Consider the following 25103-nt stretch of genomic DNA (forward strand, 5'->3'; position numbering starts at 1 on the left):
AACTGCAATCCTATTTCTGCAGAAGTTGTAGACAACCTTTCGTCATATGTTATCCTTTCTGTGGTCAGAATTTCAAAGAGAGCGTAAGGTTTCTATATATGAGATTTGACAGTTTTGTTCTTAATATTTCCCACAGAGATAGTATTTCCGGAGCACATGTATAGAGGATGTTCTTTGGATACCGTAGTTCTTCTGGCGTAATCTGTCCGCGCTAGCTAGATTGTTTGCCGAGGGCTGGCATAATCGGTCGTATTGTCTTGGCCGTGCTGGCGTGGACGAATTATTTCGGAACTCAGTGGCTGCACCTTGGAATACCTCGTATCAAATGAGGTAATACACTGATAGGCCAAAACATTATGTCCACTGCCCACTGCGATGTTGGATGTCACGTGGTGGCGTTTCGGGCACGTGGCGCGGTAACGAAAGTATGCAAGCAGAGAAGACACGGACGGGGATTATCCTAGCGAAGATGAGGGCTGAAAATAGGGAGATGCATCGAGATAAGCGACTTCGACCAGAAAAATGGCTCTAAATACTATGCGACTTAACATCAGTCCCCTAGACTTAGAACTGCTTAAACCTAACTAACCTAAGGACATCACACACATCCATGCCCAAGGCAGGATTCGAACCTGCGACCGTAGCAGCAGCGCGGTTCCGGACTGAAGCGCCTAGAACCGCTCACCACAGCGGCCGGCGACTTCGACCAAGGGCGCATTATTATTAAGCAGAGCGTGTGAACGAGTATCTCGAAAACGGGCACGATGTCGATTGTTCACGTGCTACTGTCGTGAGTATCTACGGAAAGAAGTCGAACGACAGTGAAACTACCACTAAACAAAATGTCCAGACACTCTGTGACCAAAATGGTACTGAAACAGAGGATGACGGACTAAAGGCCGAAATACTAAATGTCTTTTTCCAAAGCTGTTTACAGAGGAAGACTGCACTGTAGTTCCTTCTCTAGACTGTCGCACAGATGGCAAAATGGTAGATATCGAAATAGACGACAGAGGGATAAGGAAACAATTAAAATCGCTCAAAAGAGGAAAGGCCGCTGGACCTGATGGGATACCAGTTCGATTTTACACAGAATACGCGAAGGAACTTGCCCCCCTTCTTGCAGCGGTGTACCGTAGGTCTTTAGAAGAGCGTAGCGTTCCAAAGGATTGGAAAAGGGCACAGGTCATCCCCGTTTTCAAGAAGGGACGTCGAACAGATGTGCAGAACTATAGACCTATATCTCTAACGTCGATCAGTTGTAGAATTTTGGAACACGTATTATGTTCGAGTATAATGACTTTTCTGGAGACTAGAAATCTACTACTCTGTAGGAATCAGCTTGGGTTTCGAAAAAGACGGTCGTCTGAAACCCAGCTCGCGCTATTCGTCCACGAGACTCAGAGGGCCATAGACACGGGTTCCCAGGTAGATGCCGTGTTTCGATACAGTTCCCCACAGTCTTTTAATGGAGAAAGTAAGAGCATATGGACTATCAGACCAATTGTAGGAAAATTTTGCATATAGTTAACACACTGTAAGTAGGCTGTTTAGCTTTTTATGTTGGTAACGTCACGTAGCACTCTGTATGAAAATCACTGGCTGTGCTGTGTGCGGTCTGTGGCTGGTTGGCATTGTTGGAATATTCGCTATTGTAGTGTTGGGCAGTTGGATGTGAACAGCACGTAGCGCTGCGCAGTTGGAGGTGAGCAGCCGGCAGTGGTGGATGTGGGGAGAGAGATGGCAGAATTTTGAAAGCGGACGATCTGGACGTGTGTCCATCTGAAAGAGTAAATTTGTAATACTGGATATCATGAACTGATATATGAGATGACTTATGAACATTATTAAGGTGAATATATTGTTTATTCTCTATCAAAATCTTTCATTTGCTACCTATGCCTATCAATAGTTAGTGCCTTCAGTAGTTAGAACCTTTTATTTAGCTGGCAGTATTGGCGCTCGCTGTATTGCAGTAGTTCGAGAAACGAAGATTTTTGTGAGGTAAGTGATTCATGAAAGGTATAGGTTATTGTTAGTCAGGGCCATTCTTTTGTAGGGCTTATTGAAAGTCAGATAGCGTTGCGCTAAAAATATTGTGTATCAGTTTAGTGATGATCAGAATAAGTAAAGAGAGAAATGTCTGAGTACGTTCAGTTTTGCTCAGCTGTTTGAAAATCAAATTACGTAAGAGGTTTATCAGCAGAGTAATTCATTAATTTTTCTAAGGGGACGTTTCACTTGTTGCAGATGATTGTTATCAAGGTAGGCCTGTACTGCGGAGTAGAGCTTCCTTTCTGTTGTTGCACAGGTGACACGTATCTTTCTGACGACCAGGTTCAGACATTGAATACTGCGTTTAAGGAACAGAGAGTGTGTATTCATTTTGCACAGATTTTGATTACCCTCAGGTACAGTATATGTTTATCCAGTACGTCTACTGAGCGAGTTGGCGCAACGTTTAGCGCACTGGACTCGTATTCGGGAGGACGACGGTTCAAACCCGCGTCCGGCCATCCAGATTTAGGTTTTTCGCGATTTCCTAAAATCCCTTCAGGCAAAAACCGGGATGGTGCCCTTGAAAGGGCACGGCTGACTTCCTTCCCCATCATTTCATAATCCGATGGGACTGATGATCTTGCTCTTTGGTCCCTAACCTGGAATCAACCAACAAACCAGTATGTCTGTTAATTACAGTCGTTAGGTCAAATGAACCATCGTATTCAGAGTACTATATTAATAAAAGAAATATTCTGTTGTCCTGTACTCATAGCAGTACAATTTACATTTAGAGATTTGTTCAGTGATGATGCAAGAATATTGCACAGCTACGTATGTAAACATTGGTTCGGTTAACATACCTTCCCTTTGCAACGAATGGGTCAAAATGACCCGAGAGCGGAAAAAGCGATAGCGTAAGTGGCTATGGCGAGCGCTTGCGACATGTGGGAAATCCGGGTTCCAGTCCCGATCCAGCACAACTTTACATGTGTCACTAGTAGATGGTATATCTATACCTAATACAGCCATTGTCAAAGAATTCACAAGCACGGAATAAATTTCGTAATATACATACCAATGTTTTACAGCTAAAAGATTGTGTGAATCTTCTGCATTAGTTCAAGTATAGAGATTACGTACACAGCTAATACAATTATGCAGCAATAAGGTATAAAAGATCACATCCGTAGGCTTCACTAAGGCTGCATAGAGTGTAGCAAGTGTACACACTGAAAGCCCAACAGTCTTGGTGAATGGTTTCACATAGGCAGCTGGAAGTATATAAATTACAAGTGTCATCCAGTCAACGTTGTTGAAAGTGAGTGTATTCTAAGCGGAAAGTGACACTGGTATACTTGTTGTTGTTGTTGTGGTCTTCAGTCCTGAGACTGGTTTGATGCAGCTCTCCATGCTACTCTATCCTGTGCAAGCTTCTTCATCTCCCAGTACCTTCTGCAGCCTACGAGGGCAGTTCAATAAGTAATGCAACACATTTTTTTCTGAAACAGGGGTTGTTTTATTCAGCATTGAAATACACCAGGTTATTCCCCAATCTTTTAGCTACACAACACTATTTTTCAACGTAATCTCCATTCAATGCTACGGCCTTACGCCACCTTGAAATGAGGGCCTGTATGCCTGCACGGTACCATTCCACTGGTCGATGTCGGAGCCAACGTCGTACTGCATCAATAACTTCTTCATCATCCGCGTAGTGCCTCCCACGGATTGCGTCCTTCATTGGACCAAACATATGGAAATCCGACGGTGCGAGATCGGGGCTGTAGGGTGCATGAGGAAGAACAGTCCACTGAAGTTATGTGAGCTCCTCTCGGGTGCGAAGACTTGTGTGAGGTCTTGCGTTGTCATGAAGAAGGAGAAGTTCGTTCAGATTTTTGTGCCTACGAACACGCTGAAGTCGTTTCTTCAATTTCTGAAGAGTAGCACAATACACTTCAGAGTTGATCGTTTGACCATGGGGAAGGACATCGAACAGAATAACCCCTTCAGCGTCCCAGAAGACTGTAACCATGACTTTACCGGCTGAGGGTATGGCTTTAAACTTTTTCTTGGTAGGGGAGTGGGTGTGGCGCCACTCCATTGATTGCCGTTTTGTTTCAGGTTCGAAGTGATGAACCCATGTTTCATCGCCTGTAACAATCTTTGACAAGAAATTGTCACCCTCAGCCACATGACGAGCAAGCAATTCCGCACAGATGGTTCTCCTTTGCTCTTTATGGTGTTCAGTTAGACAATGAGGGACCCAGCGGGATTAAACCTTTGAATATCCCAATTGGTGAACAATTGTGACAGCACTACCAACAGAGACGTCAAGTTTAGCACTGAGTTGTTTGATGGTGATCCGTCGATCATCTCGAACGAGTGTGTTCGCACGCTCCGCCATTGCAGGAGTCACAGCTGTGCACGGCCGGCCCGCACGCGGGAGATCAGACAGTCTTGCTTGACCTTGCGGCGATGATGACACACGCTTTGCCCAACGACTCACCGTGCTTTTGTCCACTGCCAGATCACCGTAGACATTCTGCAAGCGCCTATGAATATCTGAGATGCCCTGGTTTTCCGCCAAAAGAAACTCGATCACTGCCCGTTGTTTGCAACGCACATCCGTTACAGGCCATTTTAACAGCTCCGTACAGCGCTGCCACCTGTCGGAAGTCAATGAAACAATACGAGACGAAGCGGGAATGTTTGAAAATATTCCACAAGAAATTTCCGGTTTTTTCAACCAAAATTGGCCGAGAAAAAAAATGTGTTGCATTACTTATTGAACTGCCCTCGTACATCCTTCTGAATCTGCTTAGTGTATTCATCTCTTGGTCTCCCTCTATGATTTTTACTCTCCACGCTGCCCTCCAATTCTAAATTGGTGGTCCCTTGATGCCTCAGAACATATCCTACCAACCGATCCCTTCTTCTGGTCAAGTTGTGCCACAAACTCCTCTTCTCCCCAATTCTATTCAATACCTCCTCATTAGTTATGCGATTTACCCATCTAATCTTCAGCATTCTTCTGTAGCACCACATTTCGAAAGCTTCTATTCTCTTCTTGTCCAAACTATTTATCGTCCATGTTTCACTTCCGTACATGGCTACACTCCATACAAATACTTTCAAAAACGACTTCCTGACATTTAAATCTATATTCGATGCTAACAAATTTTTCTTCTTCAGAAACGCTTTTCTTGCCATTGCTAGTCTACATTTTATGTCCTCTCTACTTCAACCATCATCAGTTATTTTGCTCCGCAAACAGCAAAACTCCTTTACTACTATAAGTGTCTCATTTCCTAATCTAATTCCCTCAACATCACCCGACTTAATTCGACTACATTCCATTATCCTCGTTTTTCTTTTGTTGATATTCATCTTATAGCTTCCTTTCAAAACACTGTCCATCCCGTTCAACCGTTCTTCCAAGTCCTTTGCAGCTGTGACTTATTAAACTGATAGTTCGGTAATTTTCACATCTGTCAAGACCTGCTTTCTTTGGGATTGGAATTATTATATTCTTCTTGAAGTCTGAGGGAATTTCGCCTGTCTCATACATCTTGCTCACCAGATGGTAGGGTTTTGTCAGGACTGGCTCTGCCAAGGCTGGTATACTTATAACACTATTATTCAGTCTCTAAATTTATAAGTTTTTTAATTTAAAATTTGTCGTAATATAACTTTGATACACAAGGACTATTTGAAAAGTATGATACATATGATGTTAGAGAGCTTCGCTAATGTATGCTTGTACCTTATACAAGGGACGATGTGAAATATATAATTTACTAAATAATATTTTGTCACAGATGAATGCCATGAAAATTTTTGTGTGTGTAATTTTATATGTTTTTGGAAGTTGTCATTTGTATAAAGTGGTACATTCTTACGGGCAATACATAGGATATGTGATGTATAAAAGATGGACGGCTTTAGTGCTGTACGGAAGTTACTGTGGGAAGCTCAAAAAGTGGCTTGGGGTTTTGGCGCGCTATCTGCAGAGCGAGCGGGAACGAGAAGACACGGTCTCTAGGCAGCAGCAAAAGAGGCAATATTTGGACAGAGAAGGCGATGCCTCGCCTGCAAATTGTTGCACAATAGCCTCAGATAACGACGCCTGAATGGTTACGGCTTTGGTACAAGTTGTTGGGCTATGTCATGCACGTTAAAACGACGCTAAGAAGAATTAATTAGCTCATACTTCAAGAAGCTTGTACGCCGTACCATGGGCAAATTAGTGAATAATTATTGTATCAAACCTAAAATTTGGTTCACCCTGTTATTTATTCTTAATCATTCACCTACATAGGGCACTTTCCTGGTGTTTGATTATTCCGAGTAAACCTGCTATAAAAACATTTGAAGTGATTTATTCATTATCTACAGGCACTAATTTTCATCTTTGAATAAAATGTCTGAAGATAATTGTTGTGAAACAACTTTTAAAGTGAAGGTAAAAGTATTGTATGATTACATAATAGACGTGCTGAAGTGAAATTTTGCTAAGTAGTGAAGTAGACATTTTCATGCAGATTTAAAGATTTTAATATTCTTACTCTCTTTGTAGCAATAAGTAAAGTGAAAGTGAGTAAGTAAGTTTTGAGTAAAGGACAAATAAAATTCTTTTAGTCGTAAATGCAATTCAGCAAAGTACAAAGCGTTATGAAAAGAAATTGCTTGTGTGGCTCAGTAACAATGAAGTAGAGTTGCATAAAAATCCTTAATGACAATTGGCTTTTGACAGATCATTTGTTAAGACATAAATATAAACAAAGTATCTTAATAAATTTAAATGTGCATATCATGCTATTAGAATTTTCAAGTATTTAATTTGTTGGCTATACAGAATGCAAACATAGATGTCCCCCATGGACAAACTTTTCTTTAGCGCATAGTTATGATTAAAAGTTCTGGGACCTTTACAGATCAAAATTATACATGTATGTGGGTGTCTCAGCTAAAAGATTCCTATGTCATTCTCAGAATCATATCCTCAGAGTTATATTTTGTTCTAGAGTTATATCGGTGAACAGCAGGAAAGTAGCCCAAATTTACTTCCTGAGCTTTTCTGAAACTTAACTATTTCAATGCCTAGACACGCTGGCGACAGTAAATCTATTAGAAAAACCTCTTAATGAGCTTGTTACAGAAAGATCTTAGATTCAGTATTATTCCATTTTTACAGCGTTTCTTCTTAACAGCAAGAGAACTCTTAGGAAAAGGAACTAACTGTCTGTTTTCCATATATATTACTCGTAAATCACGGTCAAATGCTGTAAAAGGGCTGGTAGTACACTATATGCACAATTCCCCATGTAATGGTGTTGTACGTGGCATTATTATAGTTTAGTGTTATACGTGACCTTTGCAAACCTACCTTTCTAGCATTTGTAGAGTTAGGGAAATCTTTTGACGATCTTGACCGGAGTACTCTCTTTCAAATTCTGGAGGTGGCAACGGTAAAATACAGGGATCGAAAGGCGATTTACAATTTGTACAGAAACCAGACTGCAGTAACAAGAGTCGAGAGGCAAGAAAAGGAAGCAGTGGTTGAGAAGGGAGTAAGACATGGTTATAGCCAGTCACCGATGTTATTCGGTCTGTATGTGAGCAAACAATAAAGGTTGAAATGGCTCTGAGCACTATTGGACTTAACTTCTGAGGTCATCAGCCCCCTAGAACTTAGAACTACATAAACCTAACTAACCTAAGGACATCACACACTTCCAGGCCCGAGGCAGGATTTGAACCTGCGACCGTTGCGGCCGCGCGGTTCCAGACTGTAGCACCTAGAACCGCTCGGCCACAAAGGCCGGCCAAACAGTAAAGGAAACAGAAGAAAAATTTGGAGTAGGAATTAAAATCCATGGAAAAGGTTTACCGATGACATTGTAATTCTGTCAGAGACAGCAAAGGATTTGGATGAGCATCTGATCGGAACGGACAGTGTCTTGGAAGGAGGATATAAGATGAACACCAACAAAAGGAAAACGAGGACAATGGAATGTAGTCGAATTAAATCAGGTGCTGAGGGAATTACATTAGGAAATGAGACACATAAAGTAGTAGATGATTTTTGCTATTTGGGGAGCAAAATAACTGATGATGGGGCAGGCCGTGGTGGCCGAGCGGTTTTAGGCGCTTCAGTCTGGAACCGCGCGATCGCTACGATCGCAGGTTCGAATCCTGCCTCGGGCACGGATGTGTGTGATGTCTTTAGGTTAGTTAGGTTTAAGTAGTTCTAAGTTCTAGGGGACTTATGACCTCAAAAGTTAAGTCCCATAGTGCTCAGAGCCATTTCAACCTGTACTGTTTCCTCACAGTGCTGAGAGCCATTTGAACCATTTTTTGAACAGATGATGGTCGAAGTGGAGAGCATATAAAATGAAAACAGGCTATGGCAAAGAAAGTGTTTCTGAAAAAGAGAAATTTGTTAAGATCGAGTATAGATCTAAGTGTCGGGAAGTCTTTTCTGAAATTACACTACTGGCCATTGAAATTACTACACCACGAAAATGATGGGCTACAGACGCGAAATTTAACCGACAGGAAGAAGATGCTGTGATATGCACATGATTAGCTTTTCAGAGCTTTCACACAAGGTTGGCGCGCCTGGCGACACCTACAACGTGCTGACAAGAGGAAAGTTTCAAACAGATTTCTCATACAAAAATAGCAGTTGACCGCCGTTGCATGGTGAAACGTTGTTGTGATGCCTCGTGTAAGGAGGAGAAATGCGTACCATCACGTTTCCGACTTTGATAAAGGTCGGATTGTAGCCTATCGGGATTGCGGTTTATACTATCGTGACATTGCTGCTCACGTAGGGCGAGATCCAACGACTGTTAGCAGAATATGGAATCGGTGGGTTAAGGAGGGTAATACGGAACGACGTGCTGGATCCCAACGGCCTCGCATCACTAGCAGTCGAGATGACAGGCATCTTATCCGCATGACTGTAACGGATCGTGCAGCCACGTCTCGATCCCTGAGTCAACAGATGGGGACGTTTGCAAGACAACAACCATCTGTAAAAACAGTTCGACGACGTTTGCAGCAGCTCGGAGACCATGGCTGCGGTTACCCTTGACGCTGCATCACAGACAGGAGCGCCTGCGATGGTGTACTCAACGACGAACCTGGGTGCACGAATGGCAAAACGTCATTTTTTCCGATGAATCCAGGTTCTGTTTACATCATCATGATGGTCGCATCCGTGTTTGGTGACATCGCCTTGAACGCACATTGGAAGCGTGTATTCGTCATCGCCACTATGGCGTATCGCCCGGCGTGTTGGTATGGGGTGCCATTGGTTACACGTCTCGGTCACCTCTTGTTCGCATTGACGGCACCTTGAACAGTGGACGTTACATTTCAGATGTGTTACGACCCGTGGCTCTACCCGTCATTCGATCCGTACGAAAGCCTGCATTTCAGCAGGATAATGCACGACCGCATGTTGCAGGTCCTGTTGGGGCCTTTCTGGATACAGAAAATGTTCGACTGCTGCCCTGGCCAGCACGTTCTCCAGATCTATCACCAACTGTAAACGTCTGGTCAATGGTGGCCTAGCAACTGGCTCGTCACAATACGTTAGTCACTACTCTTGATGGACTGTGGTATGATGTTGAAGCTCCATGGGAAGCTGTACCTGTACACGCCATCCAAGCTCTGTTTGACTCAATGCCCAGGCGTATCAAGGCCGTTATTACGGCGAGAGGTGGTTGGTCTGGGTACTGATTTCTCATGATCTATGCACCCAAATTGTGTGAAATATGTAATCACGTGTCAGTTCTAGTATAATATATTTGTCCAATGAATACCCGTTTATCATCTGCATTTCTTCTTGGTGTAGCAATTTTAATGGCCAGTAGTGTACTTGTGTGGAGTGTAGCGATGTATGGAAGTGAAACATGGACGATAGTTTGGACAGGAAGGGAATAGAAGATTTCGGATTGTGGTGCTGCAAAAGAATGCTAAAGATTAGATGGGTAGATCACGTAACTAATGAGGAGGTACTGAACAGAATTGGGGAGAAGAGGAATTTGTGGCACAACTTGACCAAAAGGAGGAATCGGTTGGTAGGACATGTTCTGAAGCATTAAGGAATCACCAATTTAGTATTGGAGGGAGGCGTGGAGGTTGAAATTTGTATAGGGAGATCAAGAGATGTATACATTAAGCAGTGTAGAAGGATGTAGGTTGCTGTAATTAGTCGAAGAGTCTTGCACATGATAGAGTAGCATGGAGAGCTGCATCAAGCTAGTCTCTGGACTGAAGACGACAACAAGTACAACATCAACGTGGCCCTTTCATTAGCTGGACTACTTGTTCTGCAGGGGTATAGTGCTTTACACTGCTAGCCCCCCGGCACATTCGCAAGTGTCGGTGTCTCTTGACTGTGCAGGCAGCCTCAGTGGTAACCACAGAACGGCAGGACTGGAGGACGGGCGCAGCGCTTCCAGGTGCAAGGCAGGCGAAGCGAGGCGGCGCGGGGGCCGCAGCTGCACAAAGGAGGCGGCAGCAAGTCGAGAGCAGGCCGTGCCGTGCCGCGGTAATGAGGTGCTCCCGGTAAGCGTATGCGGCCGCACGGCGCTCCGTTCCGCCTCTGCCCGCCTCTGCGGACACGACAGGGCCGCGACCGCTGCCCGACCGCCGCGCCACCATGCGCCTGCCCCCCCTTCCCCCCCTGTAGAAGTGCTCCTCGTGTGTGGTGCCCGTCAAGGAGTGCAGGGCAGAGTTTACTGGCCACATCAACGGAGGGCTCAACCCTAGCGTACGGAATACGCACGGTTAGGATTCAGAAGATTGCGCGCAAGCTACGAGGCGTACACGGAGTAGATCAGAATATACAAACATGACAAACACAACATATTACCTTGCCTAATACCGTTATCTCACTAGGGGTAAGATAGATACTGCCTACAGGAAAATTAAAGAGACCCTTGGAGAAAGGAGAACCACTTGCATGAATATCAAGAGCTTTGATGGAAACCCAGTTCCAAGCAAAGAAGGGAAAGCAGAAAGGTGGAAGGAGTATATAGAAGGTCTATACAAGGGCGATGTACCGTGTGATCAAAAAGTCAGTATAAATTTGAAAACTTAATAAACCACGGAATAATGTAGACAGAGAGGTAAAAATTGACACACATGCTTGGAATGACATGGGGTTTTATTAGAACAAAAAAAAATAATAATTAAAAAATACACTCAATATTGCTAGATGCGTGAAAGATCTCTTGTGCGCGTCGTTTGGTGATGATCGTGTGCTCAGCCGCCACTTTCGTCATGCTTGGCCTCCCAGGTCCCCAGACCTCAGTCCGTGCGATTATTGGCTTTCGGGGTACCTGAAGTCACAAGTGTATCGTGATCGACCGACATCTCTAGCGCTGCTGAAAGACAGCTTTCGACGCCAATGCCTCATCATAACTCCGGACATGCTTTATAGTGCTGTTCACAACATTATTCCTCGACTACAGCTATTGTTGAGGAATGATGGTGGACATCATGTAAAGAACATCATCTTTGCTTTGTCTTGCTTTGTTATGCTAATTATTGCTATTCTGATCAGATGAAGCGCCATCTGTCGGACATTTTTTGAACGTTTGTATTTTTTTGGTTCTAATGAAACCCCATGTCATTCCAAGCATGTGTGTCAGTTTGTACCTCTCTGTCTACATTATTCCGTGATTTATTCAGTTTTCAAATTTATACTGACTTTTTGATCACCTGGTACTTGAGGACAATATTATGGAAATGCAAGAGGATGTAGATGAAGATGAAATGGGAGATATGATACTGCGTGAAAAGTTTGACAGAGCACAAAGACCTGAGTGGAAACAAGGCCCCGAAGTAGACAACATTCCATTAGAATTACTGACAGCCTTGGGAGAGCCAGTCCCGACAAAACTCTACCATCTGGTGAGCAAGATGTATCAAACAGGCGAAATACCCTCAGACTTTAAGAAGAATATAATAATTCCAATCCCAAAGGAAGCAGGTGTTGACAGATGTCAAAATTACCGAACTATCAGTTTAATAAGTCACGGCTGCAAAATACTAACGCGAATTCTTTACAAACGAATGTAAAAACTGATGGAATCCGTCCTCGGGGAAGATCAGTTTGGATTCCGTAGAAATGATGGAACACGTGAGGCAATACTGACCCTACGACTTATCTTAGAAGAAAGATTAAGGAAAGGCAAACCTACGTTTCTAGCATTTGTAGACTTGGAGAAAGTTTTTGACAATGTTGACTGGAATACTCTCTTTCAAATTCTGAAGGTGGCAGGGGTAAAATAGAGGGGGCGAAAGGCTATTTACAATTTGTACAGAAACCAGATGGCAGTTATAAGAGTCGAGGGACATGAAAGGGAAGCAGTGATTGGGAAGGGAGTGAGACAGGGTTGTAGCCTATCCCCGATGTTATTAAATCTGTATATTGAGCAAGCAATAAAGGAAACAAAAGAAAAGTTCGGAGTAGGGACTAAAATCCATGGAGAAGAAATAAAAACTTTGAGGTTCGCCAATGACATTGTGGTTCTGTCAGGGACAGCAAAGGACTTGGAAGTGCAGTTGAACGGAATGGACAGTGTCTTGAAAGGAGGATATAAGATGAACATCACCAAAGCAAAACGAGGATAATGGAATGTAGTCGAATTAAATCGGGTGATGCTGAAGGAATTAGATTAGGAAATGAGACACTTAAAGTAGTAAAGGAGTTTGGTATTTGGGGAGCAAAATAACTGCTGATGGTCGAAGTAGAGAGGATATAAAATGTGGACTGGCAATGGCAAGGAAAGCGTTTCTGAAGAAGAGAAATTTGTTAACGTAGAGTATAGAGTTAAGTGTCAGTAAGTCGTTTCTGAAAGTATTTGTATGGAGTGTAGCCACGTATGGATGTGAAACGTGGACGATAAATAGTTTGGACAAGAAGAGAATAGAAGCTTTCGAAATGTGGTGCTACAGAAGAATGCTGAAGATTAGATGGGTAGATCACATAACTAATGAGGAGGTATTGAATAGAATTGGGGAGAAGAGGAGCTTGTGGGATAACTTGACTAGAAGAAGGGATCGGTTGGTAGGACATGTTCTGAGAGATCGAGGGACCACCAATTTAGTATTGGAAGGCAGCGTGGAGGGTAAAACTCGTAGAGGGAGACCAAGAGATGAATACACTAAGCAGATTCAGAAGGATGTAGGCTGCAGTAGGTACTGGGAGATGAAGAAGCTTGCACAGGGTAGAGTAGTATGGAGAGCTGCATCAAACCAGTCACAGGACTGAAGACCACAACAACAACAATACCGTTTAGGTGGAGCGTCGCCATTCAAAACTAAGTCTAGTCGCCTCGGAATGGGTAAGTTCACTGAGGTGACAAAAGTCATGTGACACATCCTAATATAACGTCGGACTACCTTTTGCCTGGCGCAGTGCAGCAACTGGAGGTGGCATAGACGCAACAAGTCGTTGGGAGTCCCCTGGAGAAATATTGAGTCAATCTGCCTCTAAAGCCATCTGTAGATGTGAAAGTGTTCCCGTTGCAGGTTATGTGCACGAACTGATCTCTCGATTATGTCCCACAAACGTTCGATAGGATTCACGTCGGGCGAGCTGTATGGGCAGATCATTCGCTCGAATTGTCCAGAATGTTCTCCAAACCAGTCACCACCAACTGTGGCTCAGTGGCATCGTTGTTTGGGAACATAAAGTCCATCAATGCAAATAGTCTCCAAGTAACCGAACATAGCAGTTTCCAGTCAGTGATCGCTTCAGTGTACCAGAGTACCGAGTCCATTCCATGTAAACACAGACCTCATAATTATGGAGCCACCACCAGATTGCACAGTGCCTTGTCCACAGCTTGGGTCCAGGGATTCGCGGGATCTGCACCACACCCGAATCCTACCATCAGCTCTTAACAGCTGAAATCGGGTTTCATCCGCCTAGGCCACAATTTTCCAGTCGTCTAGCGTCCAACCGATATGGTCACGAGCCCAGAAGGGGCGCTGGAGGTGATGTGCTGTCAGCAGAGGCACTCTCGTGGGTTGTCATAGCCCATAGCCCATTAACGCCAGATTTCGCCGCTCTGTCCTAACAGATATGTTAGTCGTACGTCGCAAATTGATTCCTGTACTTCGTTCACGCAGTGCTGCTTGTCTGTTAGCACTGACAACTCTACGCATGCGCCACTGCTCCCGGCTGTTAAGTGAAGGCGTTCGACCACTGCGCTGTCCGTGGCGAGAAGTAATGCCCGAAATGTCCTATTCTCTCTTGACACTGTGCATCTCGATTTCCGAAACGGAATGTCCCATGCGTCCAGTTCCAAATACTGTTCTCTGTTCGGAGTGTGTTAATGCCTGCCGTGCGACAGTAATCATGTCGGCAACTTTTCCACATGACTCACCAGAGTACAAACGACAGCACCGCCAATGCACTGCCCTTTTATACCTTGAGTACCCGATAGTACAGCTATCTGTTTATGTGCATACAACTATTCCATGACTTTTGCCACCTCACTGTACGTCTCTTGTACGGTTTTCAAGGGGCTCGTATACCATTCTTCCTGCAAATAGTGAAAATTAGCCTAAACTTAAAATCTTCACGAAGTTTTCAACTTGGCTGTTTGGTTCAGTGACCGTTTATAAATTAAAATTGAAACAAATGAGCCCTCGGTCACAATTATTTTTAGTCTTATTGGGGAGGGGGGAGGGGGGGAGGTAAATACTGTAGAGGCATAGCAAGGCTTGACTAGAGTAAACAGGTCCAAATGGAGGCAGGTTACGTTAGTTACGCAGAGATGAAGAGACTTGCACAGGACAGACACGTTAAAAATGTTAAACAAAATACAAGCGTGCACGAAAAAAGATTTCAGTTAATAAATTTAGTGGGCACAAAGAAAAATATATAAAGGCTTCATTTTTGCGCAGTTGCAGGTATTTTAAGAAAAAGTACGTTCTCTTGTTATTGCATAGACTGATTTAAAATACCTTCAATAAAAATATTTGACTTCTGTGCCTGTTGATGATTCTCCATCTACGTTCAGCACTTTTTGACACGATATCCTCAGCCTGCTCACAAATCCATTTTGATATTCCATAACGTTGCGTTACATGCTTCCGTGGAGGAACTACAGGGAAATAGCAAGGATACTGCTCAACACCGAATGATCAGTCCTGCTCCCTCTGCTTAAGAAGTCATTGGTCACTGGACTGGGCGCGTAGTTGATTCCGTTCCTGTACAGCTATTCAAACAGGAGCAGTTTCAGCTCTATGACATCACAGGGTGGCATTTCTAGTTGCGAAGCATTCCTGAGTTTGAAAAACGCGTCATGGGCTGTCGGGTTTCGACAACTTGCTACCGTACGTATGTGAGCCAACAAGATTCAAGATCGCTAGCTACGTCACAGGCTTAACTAAGCATGAGAGACACTCGGATACAACATATGCTAAAGTTTCATATTTGGAAATTTTCCTATTAGGATTGCCAACTACGGAAAAATTGGACCCGTCATATAGATCGTGGGGAAGGTCAACTAAAGATTGCGTTTTATTGGCAGAACATGTAGAACATGCAACGAATCTACTAAGGAAGCTGCCTACACCACGCCTGTCCACCCTCTTCTCAAGTACTGCTGCACCGTGTAGGCTCCTTACCAAATGGGATTAACGAGTTAAAGTGAAGTGAAGTCCTGTTTCAGCGATTTAGCAACCCTGCCTGTGTAAGCGCTTGGTTTGTCCTTTATGTTTTCCTGTACATTTTCAACCGACAGGGGAAGGCAACAGAAAACCATCCCAGGGTTTTGTTCCCAAGAAAATCCATCATGGATTTGCCTGCTGTTAAACAGTCCGGAGATGCAAACAGTGGCCCCGTCGGGCGAGGTTGTCGGGGGAGGGGGGGGGGGCGGAAGCAGATGGGACAGCATCAAGCAAAACTATGAACATCCAAAGGGATATACTCAAGATTGCGACTTGGAATATAAAAGATTTGTGCTAAATTGGAAAATTACAGATTGTGGAAGGGAATACCAACGAATTGCAACTGGGATATTAGGATTAGCTGGGACTAACTGGAAAGGCGCTGGTCCTTCAAAACAGCTAATGGAAATATAGTATATTTTTCTGGTAGATCAGAAAACTCCACCAGTGGTGTTATCTTATTAGTACGCAAGGGATGGAATGCAGCAGTGACTGAATACAAGTCTGTTAAAACTAAACTGAAACTAAACTCCTCCCGAACAGGCCATGAAAGTCCAATGGTACCGACCGGCCGTCGTGTCATCCTCAGCCCACAGGCTGGATATGGAGGGGCATGTGGTAAGCACATGAGGCCGTGTGTCAGTTTACGAGACCGGAGCCGCTACTTCCCGATCAAGTAGCTCCAAAGTTTGCCTCACAAGGGCTGAGTGCACCTAGCTTGCCAACAGAGCTCGGCACACCGGATGGTCACCCATCCAAGTGCTAGCCCAGCCCGACATCGCTTAACTGCGGTGATCTGACGGGAACCGGTGTTACCACTGCGGCAAGGCCGTTGGCAGAACAAGTCTGTTAGCAAGAAATGAACTTGGAGATCCACTGATTCAGTTTTGTCAGGAAAATAAGTTTGTTTTAACCAGCATCTGCTTCAAATACCATCCACGAAGACTTTATTTACGCCTTGACCTCACCAGGTGGAACATACCGTAATCCTACTGACTATTCTTTGTCTTAAGATGAAGACCATGAGTCAAACATTAAGATTCTTCCTGATTCCGTCTGTAATGGGCATCAGCTTCTGTGTCTTGAACTGAGAATGACACTGTCGAAATGTAAAGGGAAACCTCCAAAACAAGGAGATTAGAGCAAAGGGCTGAAACTGAAATTTTTAGGAATCGTGCCCAAGAAACATTTTCGACCAATCGGTCAGATAATATATCTGCAGAGAAATGGAATTTTCTGTAGCAGACATTAATGAAGCTGAGGAAATAGTCAAGTATAGCAAAAGAGTGAAGAATAGAAATAACTGGTTTACTAATGAAACCATAGAAATTATTGAGGACAGAAAAGTTCTGAAGATGAGGGGTTTACAGGGAACTCAGCTGTACCGCGTCAAGAGACAAACTGATGAAGACACAAAAATAATTACATCAATGAAACATGTGAGAGAAGTGAGAAATTCCGCGACTGCAATGAGACCAGGTGTATGTTCGCTTAGATAAAGAAACGAACAAGATCCTTCAAACCAAGAACATGGATAGTAGGAAATGAAGGTAGCACACCTCTAACCAACATAGAACCAGCTGCTCATCGGTGGAGTACATACTGCATCAAGTTGTACAGGGATAAAAATGGAAAAATTGATTGTGCAAACATTCTAGTGGAAAATTAAGCTGATCTGGAAGGAATAATTCCGAAAAGCTATAGCTAAACTGAAAAATAACAAAGCACTTGTGCTTGACTTTATTTTTCCTGATATGATCAAAGTATCTGGAGATTTTGGTTTGAAAATCATGCTTGAAATATGAAACAACATATGGAATAATCCAACAAGGATAGAGGACTGGACCATGTCGACAAAGATTCCGTTTCACAAGAAAGTAAACACACAGCTTCGTGAGAACTACAGAACCACATCATTAGTTTCACATGCCAGCAAGATTCATGTAAATGTAGCCCATGAACGCCTGAGAACCTACTTCGATGAATACATTCCACCAGAGAAAGCTAGGTTTGTGCAGATTAAAGAAACACGAGAGTAGATTCTCAACGTCAGACAGCTAAGTGAAAAGTATAGGGAACTCAATACCCGATCAGTCCTTCGCTTCTTTCTGGGACTACTGCAAGGCACTGGACTGTGTTCGGTGGAAATAACTGCGGAGTGTGCTAGCAGAATGGGCGTTCCTAATCATCTTCTTGCCCTGATCAGAAATCTCTAGTCAGACAGTAAGGCAATAATCAGACTACATACAACTATTTCAAATCCTTTTGGAACCGTGTATAGGAGTTAGGCGGGGTTGTATTCTATCGGCGGTTCTACTTAACATCTATGGAGAATATGTCACGAGAAAAAAGTCTTGATGGCTGGCCTGGTGGGATCAGAATTGGTGGACGAGAAATCAGTAATTCAAGATTTTCTGATAACACCACACTTCGCACAAAATCACATGTGGGAATGAAGGAACTACTGGACAGAAGTAAGAGAGGAAGAGAGAAAAGTACATTAACAGGAAAAAGACCAATCCATGATAATTAACAGAACTGTCACTAACAGCTACTGATGTACTATAAGAATATGAAGAAGATTATCACTTTGTCTATCTGTGCACAGTGATTTAGAATAAGCTTGGCTCTACACCGGAAATACGAAGTAGAATTGTTCTGGCTAGCGATGCTACACCGAAGCTGACAGTGATTTGGAAAGAATGAACCCTAACCACACACACTAAATTCAGAATTCGGAAATCTCTGATGTTCCCAGTTTTTCTGTATAGCGCTGAAGCATAGAGAATAACTGAAGGGGACCACAAAATAATTGATGCTTTTAAGACGTGAAGAACTCATGGTGGAGAAGAAGTTGCCCAGTATTTGTTTCCAGTGAATTCTGCAGTTCCTTTGACATCGACGACAGGAGGATAACTAGGAAAAGATGATCAACCAAGAGAAAGTCGAAGCGAAAATACTGCAGGGAAGACCACCGAAACTGATAGACCAGATAAAGAAGAAGGTACGCCTAAGATTGGGTCAGCTACTTAAATATGCAGGAAACTGTGAAATGTGGAGATCGACTGTTGAGAGAATTCTGTGATGGGTCACCAGCTTTCAACTATGAAAGACGGAGTGTTGATTGATCGCACTAGATGCCAGAACAAGGGCAGCACTTTTTGTTTTTTGGTGCAATAGTGGAGAGTGTCACCGATATAATTAGCGTATTGGGGTGGCAGTCATTAAAACGCAGGCGTTTTTCGTTGCGACGAGATATTTTCACGAAATTTCACTCACAAATTTTCTCGTTCGAATGCCAAAATATTTTGTTGACTCTCGTCTGCAGAGGCAGAAATGATTATTGTGATAAATAATTGCGGTTAGCTTTATGTCTACATTTGTATCACCAGCTATTTGAGAGTGGAACGGTCTAGAAATACGCTCAAAGTGGTTCTATGAACCGCGCTCCCATCACTTAAGTGTGAACTGCGGAATGGTCATCTAGATGCAGATGAAACTATCGGCACCTTGAAGAAATATCAAAAACATCGTTTTTAGTACGATGAGCTAGAAATAAAAGTTGGGAAATGGTATGTCGGTAGTTAAAATTGTTAGTATTCAGCTAAATGCCGGCCGCGGTGGTCTCGCGGTTCTAGGAGCGCAGTCCGGAACCGTGCGACTGCTACGGTCGCAGGTTCGAATCCTGCCTCGGGCATGGATGTGTGTGATGTCCTTAGGTTAGTTAGGTTTAAGTAGTTCTAAGTTCTAGGGGACTGATGACCACAGCAGTTGAGTCCCATAGTGCTCAGAGCCATTTTGAACCAGCTAAATACACGGGTATAGGAGAGGAACATGGCCCCTCAAACTGTTTCACTTAACCAAAGTCTGTGTGCATTTCCAGTGATTATGTAGGAATGAAAACTTTGTTTGAGGCTAACATGAAACGTAAAGAGAGAAACATGTAGAAACACAAACCTCGATAACTTTTGTTTCATGTGCAAACATATTGGGTAGTACAATTCTTTCCCAAAATGGGGCCTGTGTTCGATACGTGCACACACACAAAATTTTAAGTTCTCACAAATCTTCGAAACATTTTAGTTGTTTTTTTCCTATATGCTAACACAGTCATTTAATGATGGAGAAATGGAGTATGCTTAAAGAATCGTAAAGTCTTCAACTTCTACGAAAGCTTTGCCACCTTCACAATATTCTTCCAGATTTCACATGCACATATCTGAAAACGTATACTAAACTTAATGCAGCAATTTCACATACGTCCATTTTTTAAGCAAAATCTGCGTGATAAACACACCAGATGTAGCCGACAACTGCCAGTAAGAGTGCTGCAGTTGCAGTTGGGTGTCACGTTGCTGAGTACAGTTGGTGTGACGTGTTCCTGAACACTCAGCAGACACAATGGATACCACTGCTTTGCCTGATAGCTTTCGCTTCCTTCCTTGACGACAGCTTCAGCAGTGGCAATGGTCGACTCACGTGGAAGGGAAGAATCACGGTACAGACCCCTTCAGGCAGTACAATTTCTCCGACCTGATATTGGGGTCCGATGTATTGACTCCCGCCAAATGGGTCAACCCGACACTACATGGTTTCTCTCTTGACCAGCGTGTGTTAGCATTTCTAAATAATGCTTCCCGCCTATAGCACCCTGCGACACGCTTTACCACATTCAAGCCGTGCCTGCATACACACACTTTCGTACACATTCATGTCATGCGTGCATTCATACCCTTTCGTAGATGTTTTCCATTCTATTTTCGTTTCACTGTCTTTGATGTGGATCCATCTGGTAATAAGAGTTCAGTTATTGCCCTAACTAAATGCTGGAAAGAGTTCAAGAGTCCACTGGATCAGGTAAAACTTACGTATCACAGCAGAGGAACTCGAAATGAGGTCTAAAACTCTCTGTATATATATGGGAAAATGAAATCTATAGTAATATTATCGGATCTGATATACAGGAAAAGGAACGCATGAAAGCTTCATACAAAAAAGGAACCTATCTGAATAGTATTTAGAGGAGTGTGCACAGAATCAGTGAGATAGCCAGTTTCGTATTTTTGCAGACGATAGAGAAATCTAGTCATGTGGTACAGCGTTATTTTCAGTAGATTACTGTTATAACTGAGGTTTAATTTTAAAGTATTGTAATGTAATGTTTCAGAGCAAACATTTACCGTTGTGGATAAAAAGTAGTTATATCCTCACACGGTCGTTCAATTTCATATCGCTTTGCAACGATATGCCCAAATATTTCTACAGTGTGACTGGAGAGTGACAGTTACTGATAATATACACATTCAAACTAAAATTACACGCAATGTAGCGTATTTATGCTAATTCTCAAGTTCGCCTTTGGTGTTCGACTGCAGGTTAAAATATAAAGCACGTCTGGGATTAGCCGGCCGGAGTGGCCGTGCCGTTCTGGGCGCTACAGTCTGGAGCCGGGCGACCGCTACGGTCGCAGGTTCGAATCCTGCCTCGGGCATGGATGTGTGTGATGTCCTTAGGTTAGTTAGGTTTAATAAGTTCTAAGTTCTAGGCGACTGATAACCTCAGAAGTTAAGTCGCATAGTGCTCAGAGCCATTTGAACCATTTTTGAACGTCTGGGATTTTTTGGACGCAAGGAAATCCTACGCATACGGTATCCTCAGCTGAAAACTCGTATAAGCTTTCGAAAATCATGACGTGACATTATCTCACTCCTAAGCGCGTCTGCACGGAATATTTGTCCAAGAACTATAAGATCGTTTTAAATTGTTGTGTCGTGTTAAATGGGATTTAGTATTGATACTGAAAGAATTTTTGGCAGTAAAGCTTGCAGCTTTCTTTAGGTGAGTGCTGATGATTCGTCTAAAGTCACGTGAGGAGCTATCAGCAACAAGACTCGTTGTCGAAAATTCATGCTGTATCAATAATAAACGCCACTGAACATCGAAGAAGAACTTACCTACTCGACGGGAAGAATCTTCCGTTCGCAGGTGACATCATGCTGATGAGCGGAAAGAAATGAAAGTACTAATCAGATGGTGACTGTTTCAGAGCGATGGCAAGTACCACAGAAGTGGATATTGTAACATCATCGATAGAGCAACAGTGAACAACAAAATCTCCAATTGATTGCAACCTGCTTCAGTTTATGCATGGGTATCGGCCAAAGATCGCGGTGCAATAGCAAAGTCGACAGCTCGCATCGATTAAACAGAAGTTAGCGATGTGTCCGTGCAATCCGCACCAACGAGTGGGAGGCGCTGGCTGAGCCACTCCCTCGCTCCGAGGTTCGCAGCGTCACTGCGCGGAGGTTGGTATGCAGCTGAGCAGAGGAAGATGGCAATATCCACTAGTTAGGGTTCATGTGTTATTTATGCCTTAGCTGGAACTGTACTATTCAACACTGGGAGCTTTGTCCTTCAGAGGAGGAGTTCAATAAATGTGTGCATCAAGTGACGCTTTAACATTCAGAGACAGTTGCAAATGTTCGGCACATCAGTGTGGCAATTCACTATAAAGTTAAGTAAATCTCTTTATCATTCTTAGAATAAAGTGAACTGGTATTACATACGTTGTACACTACTGGGCATTAAAATTGCTACACCAAGAAGAAATGCAGACGACAAACGGGTATTCATTGGACAAATATATTATACTACAACTGACATGTGATTGCATTTTCACGCAATTTGGGTGCATAGATCCTGAGAAATCAGTGTCCAGAACAACCACCTCTGGCCGTAATAACGGCCTTGATACGCCTGGGCATTGAGTCAAACAGAGCTTGGGTGGCGTGTACAGGTACAGCTGCCCATGCAGCTTCGACACGATACCACAGTCCATCAAGAGTAGTGACTAACGTATTGTGACGAGCCAGGTGCTCCGCCACCATTGACCCGACGTTTTCAGTTGGTGAGAGATCTGGAGAATGTGCTGGCCAGGGCAGCAGTCCAACATTCTCTGTATCCAGAAAGGCTCGTACAGGACCTGTAACATGCGGTCGTGCATTATCCTGCTGAAATGTAGGGTTTCGCAGGGATCGAATGAACGGTAGAGCCACGGGTCGTAATACATCTGAAATGTAACGTCCACTGTTCAAAGTGCCGTCAATGCGAACAAGAGGTGACCGAGACGTGTAACCAATGGCACCCCTTACCATCACGCCGGGTGATACGCCAGTATGGCGATAACGAATACACGCTTCCAATGTGCGTTCACCGCGATGTCGCCAAACACGGGTGCGACCATCATGATGCTGTAAACAGAACCTGGATTCATCCGAAAAAAATGACGTTTTGCCATTCGTGCACCCAGGCTCGTCGCTGAGTACACCATCGCAGGCGCTCCTGTCTGTGATGCAGCGTCAAGGGTAACCGCAGCCGTGGTCTCCGAGCTGATAGTCCATGCTGCTGCAAACGTCGTCGAAGTGTTCGTGCAGATGGTTGTTGTCTTGCAAACGTCTCCATTTTTTGACTCAGGGATCGAGACGTGGCTGCACGATCCGTTACAGCCATGCGGATAAGATGCCTGTCATCTCGACTGCTAGTGATACGAGGCCGTTGTGATCCAGCACGGCGTTCCGTATTACCCTCCTGAACCCACCGATTCCATATTCTGCTAACAATCATTGGATCTCTACCAACGCTAGCAGCAATGTCACGATACGATAAACGGCAATCGCGATAGGCTACAATCCGACCTTTATCAAAGTCGGAAACGTGATGGTACGCATTTCTCCTCCTTACACGAGGCATCACAACAACGTTTCACCAGGCAACGCCGGTCAACTGCTGTTCGTGTACGAGAAAGCGGTTGGAAACTTTCCTCATGTCAGCACGTTGTAGATGTCGCCACCGGCCCCAATCTTGTGTGAGTGCTCTGAAAAGGTAATCATTTACGTATCACAGCATCTTCTTCCTGTCGGTTAAATTTCGCGTCTGTAGCACGTCATCTTCGTGGTGTAGCAGTTTTAATGGCCAGTAGTGTAATTCGATTCCAACATCTCCTACAGCTACGACCGGAAAATTGTAGTTTCGTCAGGTCATAGCACGATTCATTGTAAGCTACCCAAGAGTCTAGCCCAGTAGTTGCAATGTGTGTACTGGTGGACTCAAGTTAACCTTCAGATATAGCATCTGATAACTATATGTGTACAGGTGGAGCAATGTGTTGGGTAATAGTCATAATATGTGTACAGCTGGTGCAATGCCGCCCCACCACCTCCCCCACAACATCTGGTTCAATAGTCATCGTGGGTATACAGTCAGCTCGATGCCAGTCCCCTGACATGGTCTGGTAAGCGAAATATGTGCACAGACTGCTAATGTCAGCACCCGATATCTGCTCCAGTTGGAGCGTATATCGAGGATTAGACATCGAACCGACTGCACACATGTACCAACTGTTGTAATATGTGTTCAGTCGGTCCGATAACAAGTTATACACTGTCTGACAAAAAAGTGAAGCACCCAGAAGATATGGTCAGATGTCACTTTTACTCACCACTGGTCGTGGGTTGCGTTCCAAAAATAAACAGCATAGAGACAGAAGTGATGACACTTTCTGCAGGACCTGACGATCATTTTGCAGGACAATTCTCAAGCACGTACAGTGCAAGCTGTTATGATTTGGTTCACTGGTGGCGCTGCTAAGTGCTATACCACCTACTGCACTCCCTTGACTTTATCCCTCGTGAGTTCAACTCGATTTCTAAATTGAAGGTAACACTTCACGGCATTTGCTTGAGAAGTGCTGCAAATTCGTCGGGCAATAGACAGCGCCCCTCGAACTGTCAACACAACTGGCACTGCTAACAGTATCCTTCGGCTTCCACATCACCGGTAACGGGTTATACACAATACTGATGACTACTTTGAAGGTCGGTAAAACTTTGAAACACGCATCTATTTTGTACGAGCTGTAAATAAATAGTTGCCACTATTAAAGATCCAACCCTCGTATTAAAAGCTTTGCACTGTGTATAAGCGGCATGGCTACAAGTTAAAATACAAATACGAGCAAGAAGTTAATCGTTTCAGAAAAGAAGCTAAGCTGAAGTTCAGCAACAAGAATTCTCTTAGTGGGGCCGGAGTTCGATTTCCGACTGGGTCAGAGAGTTCCTCCGCTCGGAGGGCGGGTGTTGTGCTTTCCTTACATTCGTGTTGTCATAATTGACAATAAACTATTGAGATGGCTGTTTGGGCACGTCTCAAATGCCAATGAATTAAAAAAGCTCTCTTAGTGATCATACACTGAAGAGCCAAAGAAACTGGTACATCCGCCTGACAACGTGTAGTTAGTGCCCCCCGCCCCCCCGCCCCCCCCCCCCCCCCGCCGCCCCTCCCAGAGCACGCAGAAATGCCGCAGCGCAACGTGGCATGGGCTTGACTAATATCTGAAGCAG

At 43.9% G+C, this 25103-nt stretch overlaps 1 pseudogene; it reads right to left on the reverse strand.

Annotated features, from left to right (window-relative positions):
* Nucleotides 1–16424: 16424 nt before the first annotated feature.
* On the reverse strand, nucleotides 16425–16542 carry LOC124790752 (annotated as a pseudogene).
* Between the last annotated feature and the right edge of the window lie 8561 nt (nucleotides 16543–25103).

Source organism: Schistocerca piceifrons, chromosome 3 (assembly GCF_021461385.2).
Source record: "Schistocerca piceifrons isolate TAMUIC-IGC-003096 chromosome 3, iqSchPice1.1, whole genome shotgun sequence".
NCBI lineage: Eukaryota > Metazoa > Arthropoda > Insecta > Orthoptera > Acrididae > Schistocerca > Schistocerca piceifrons.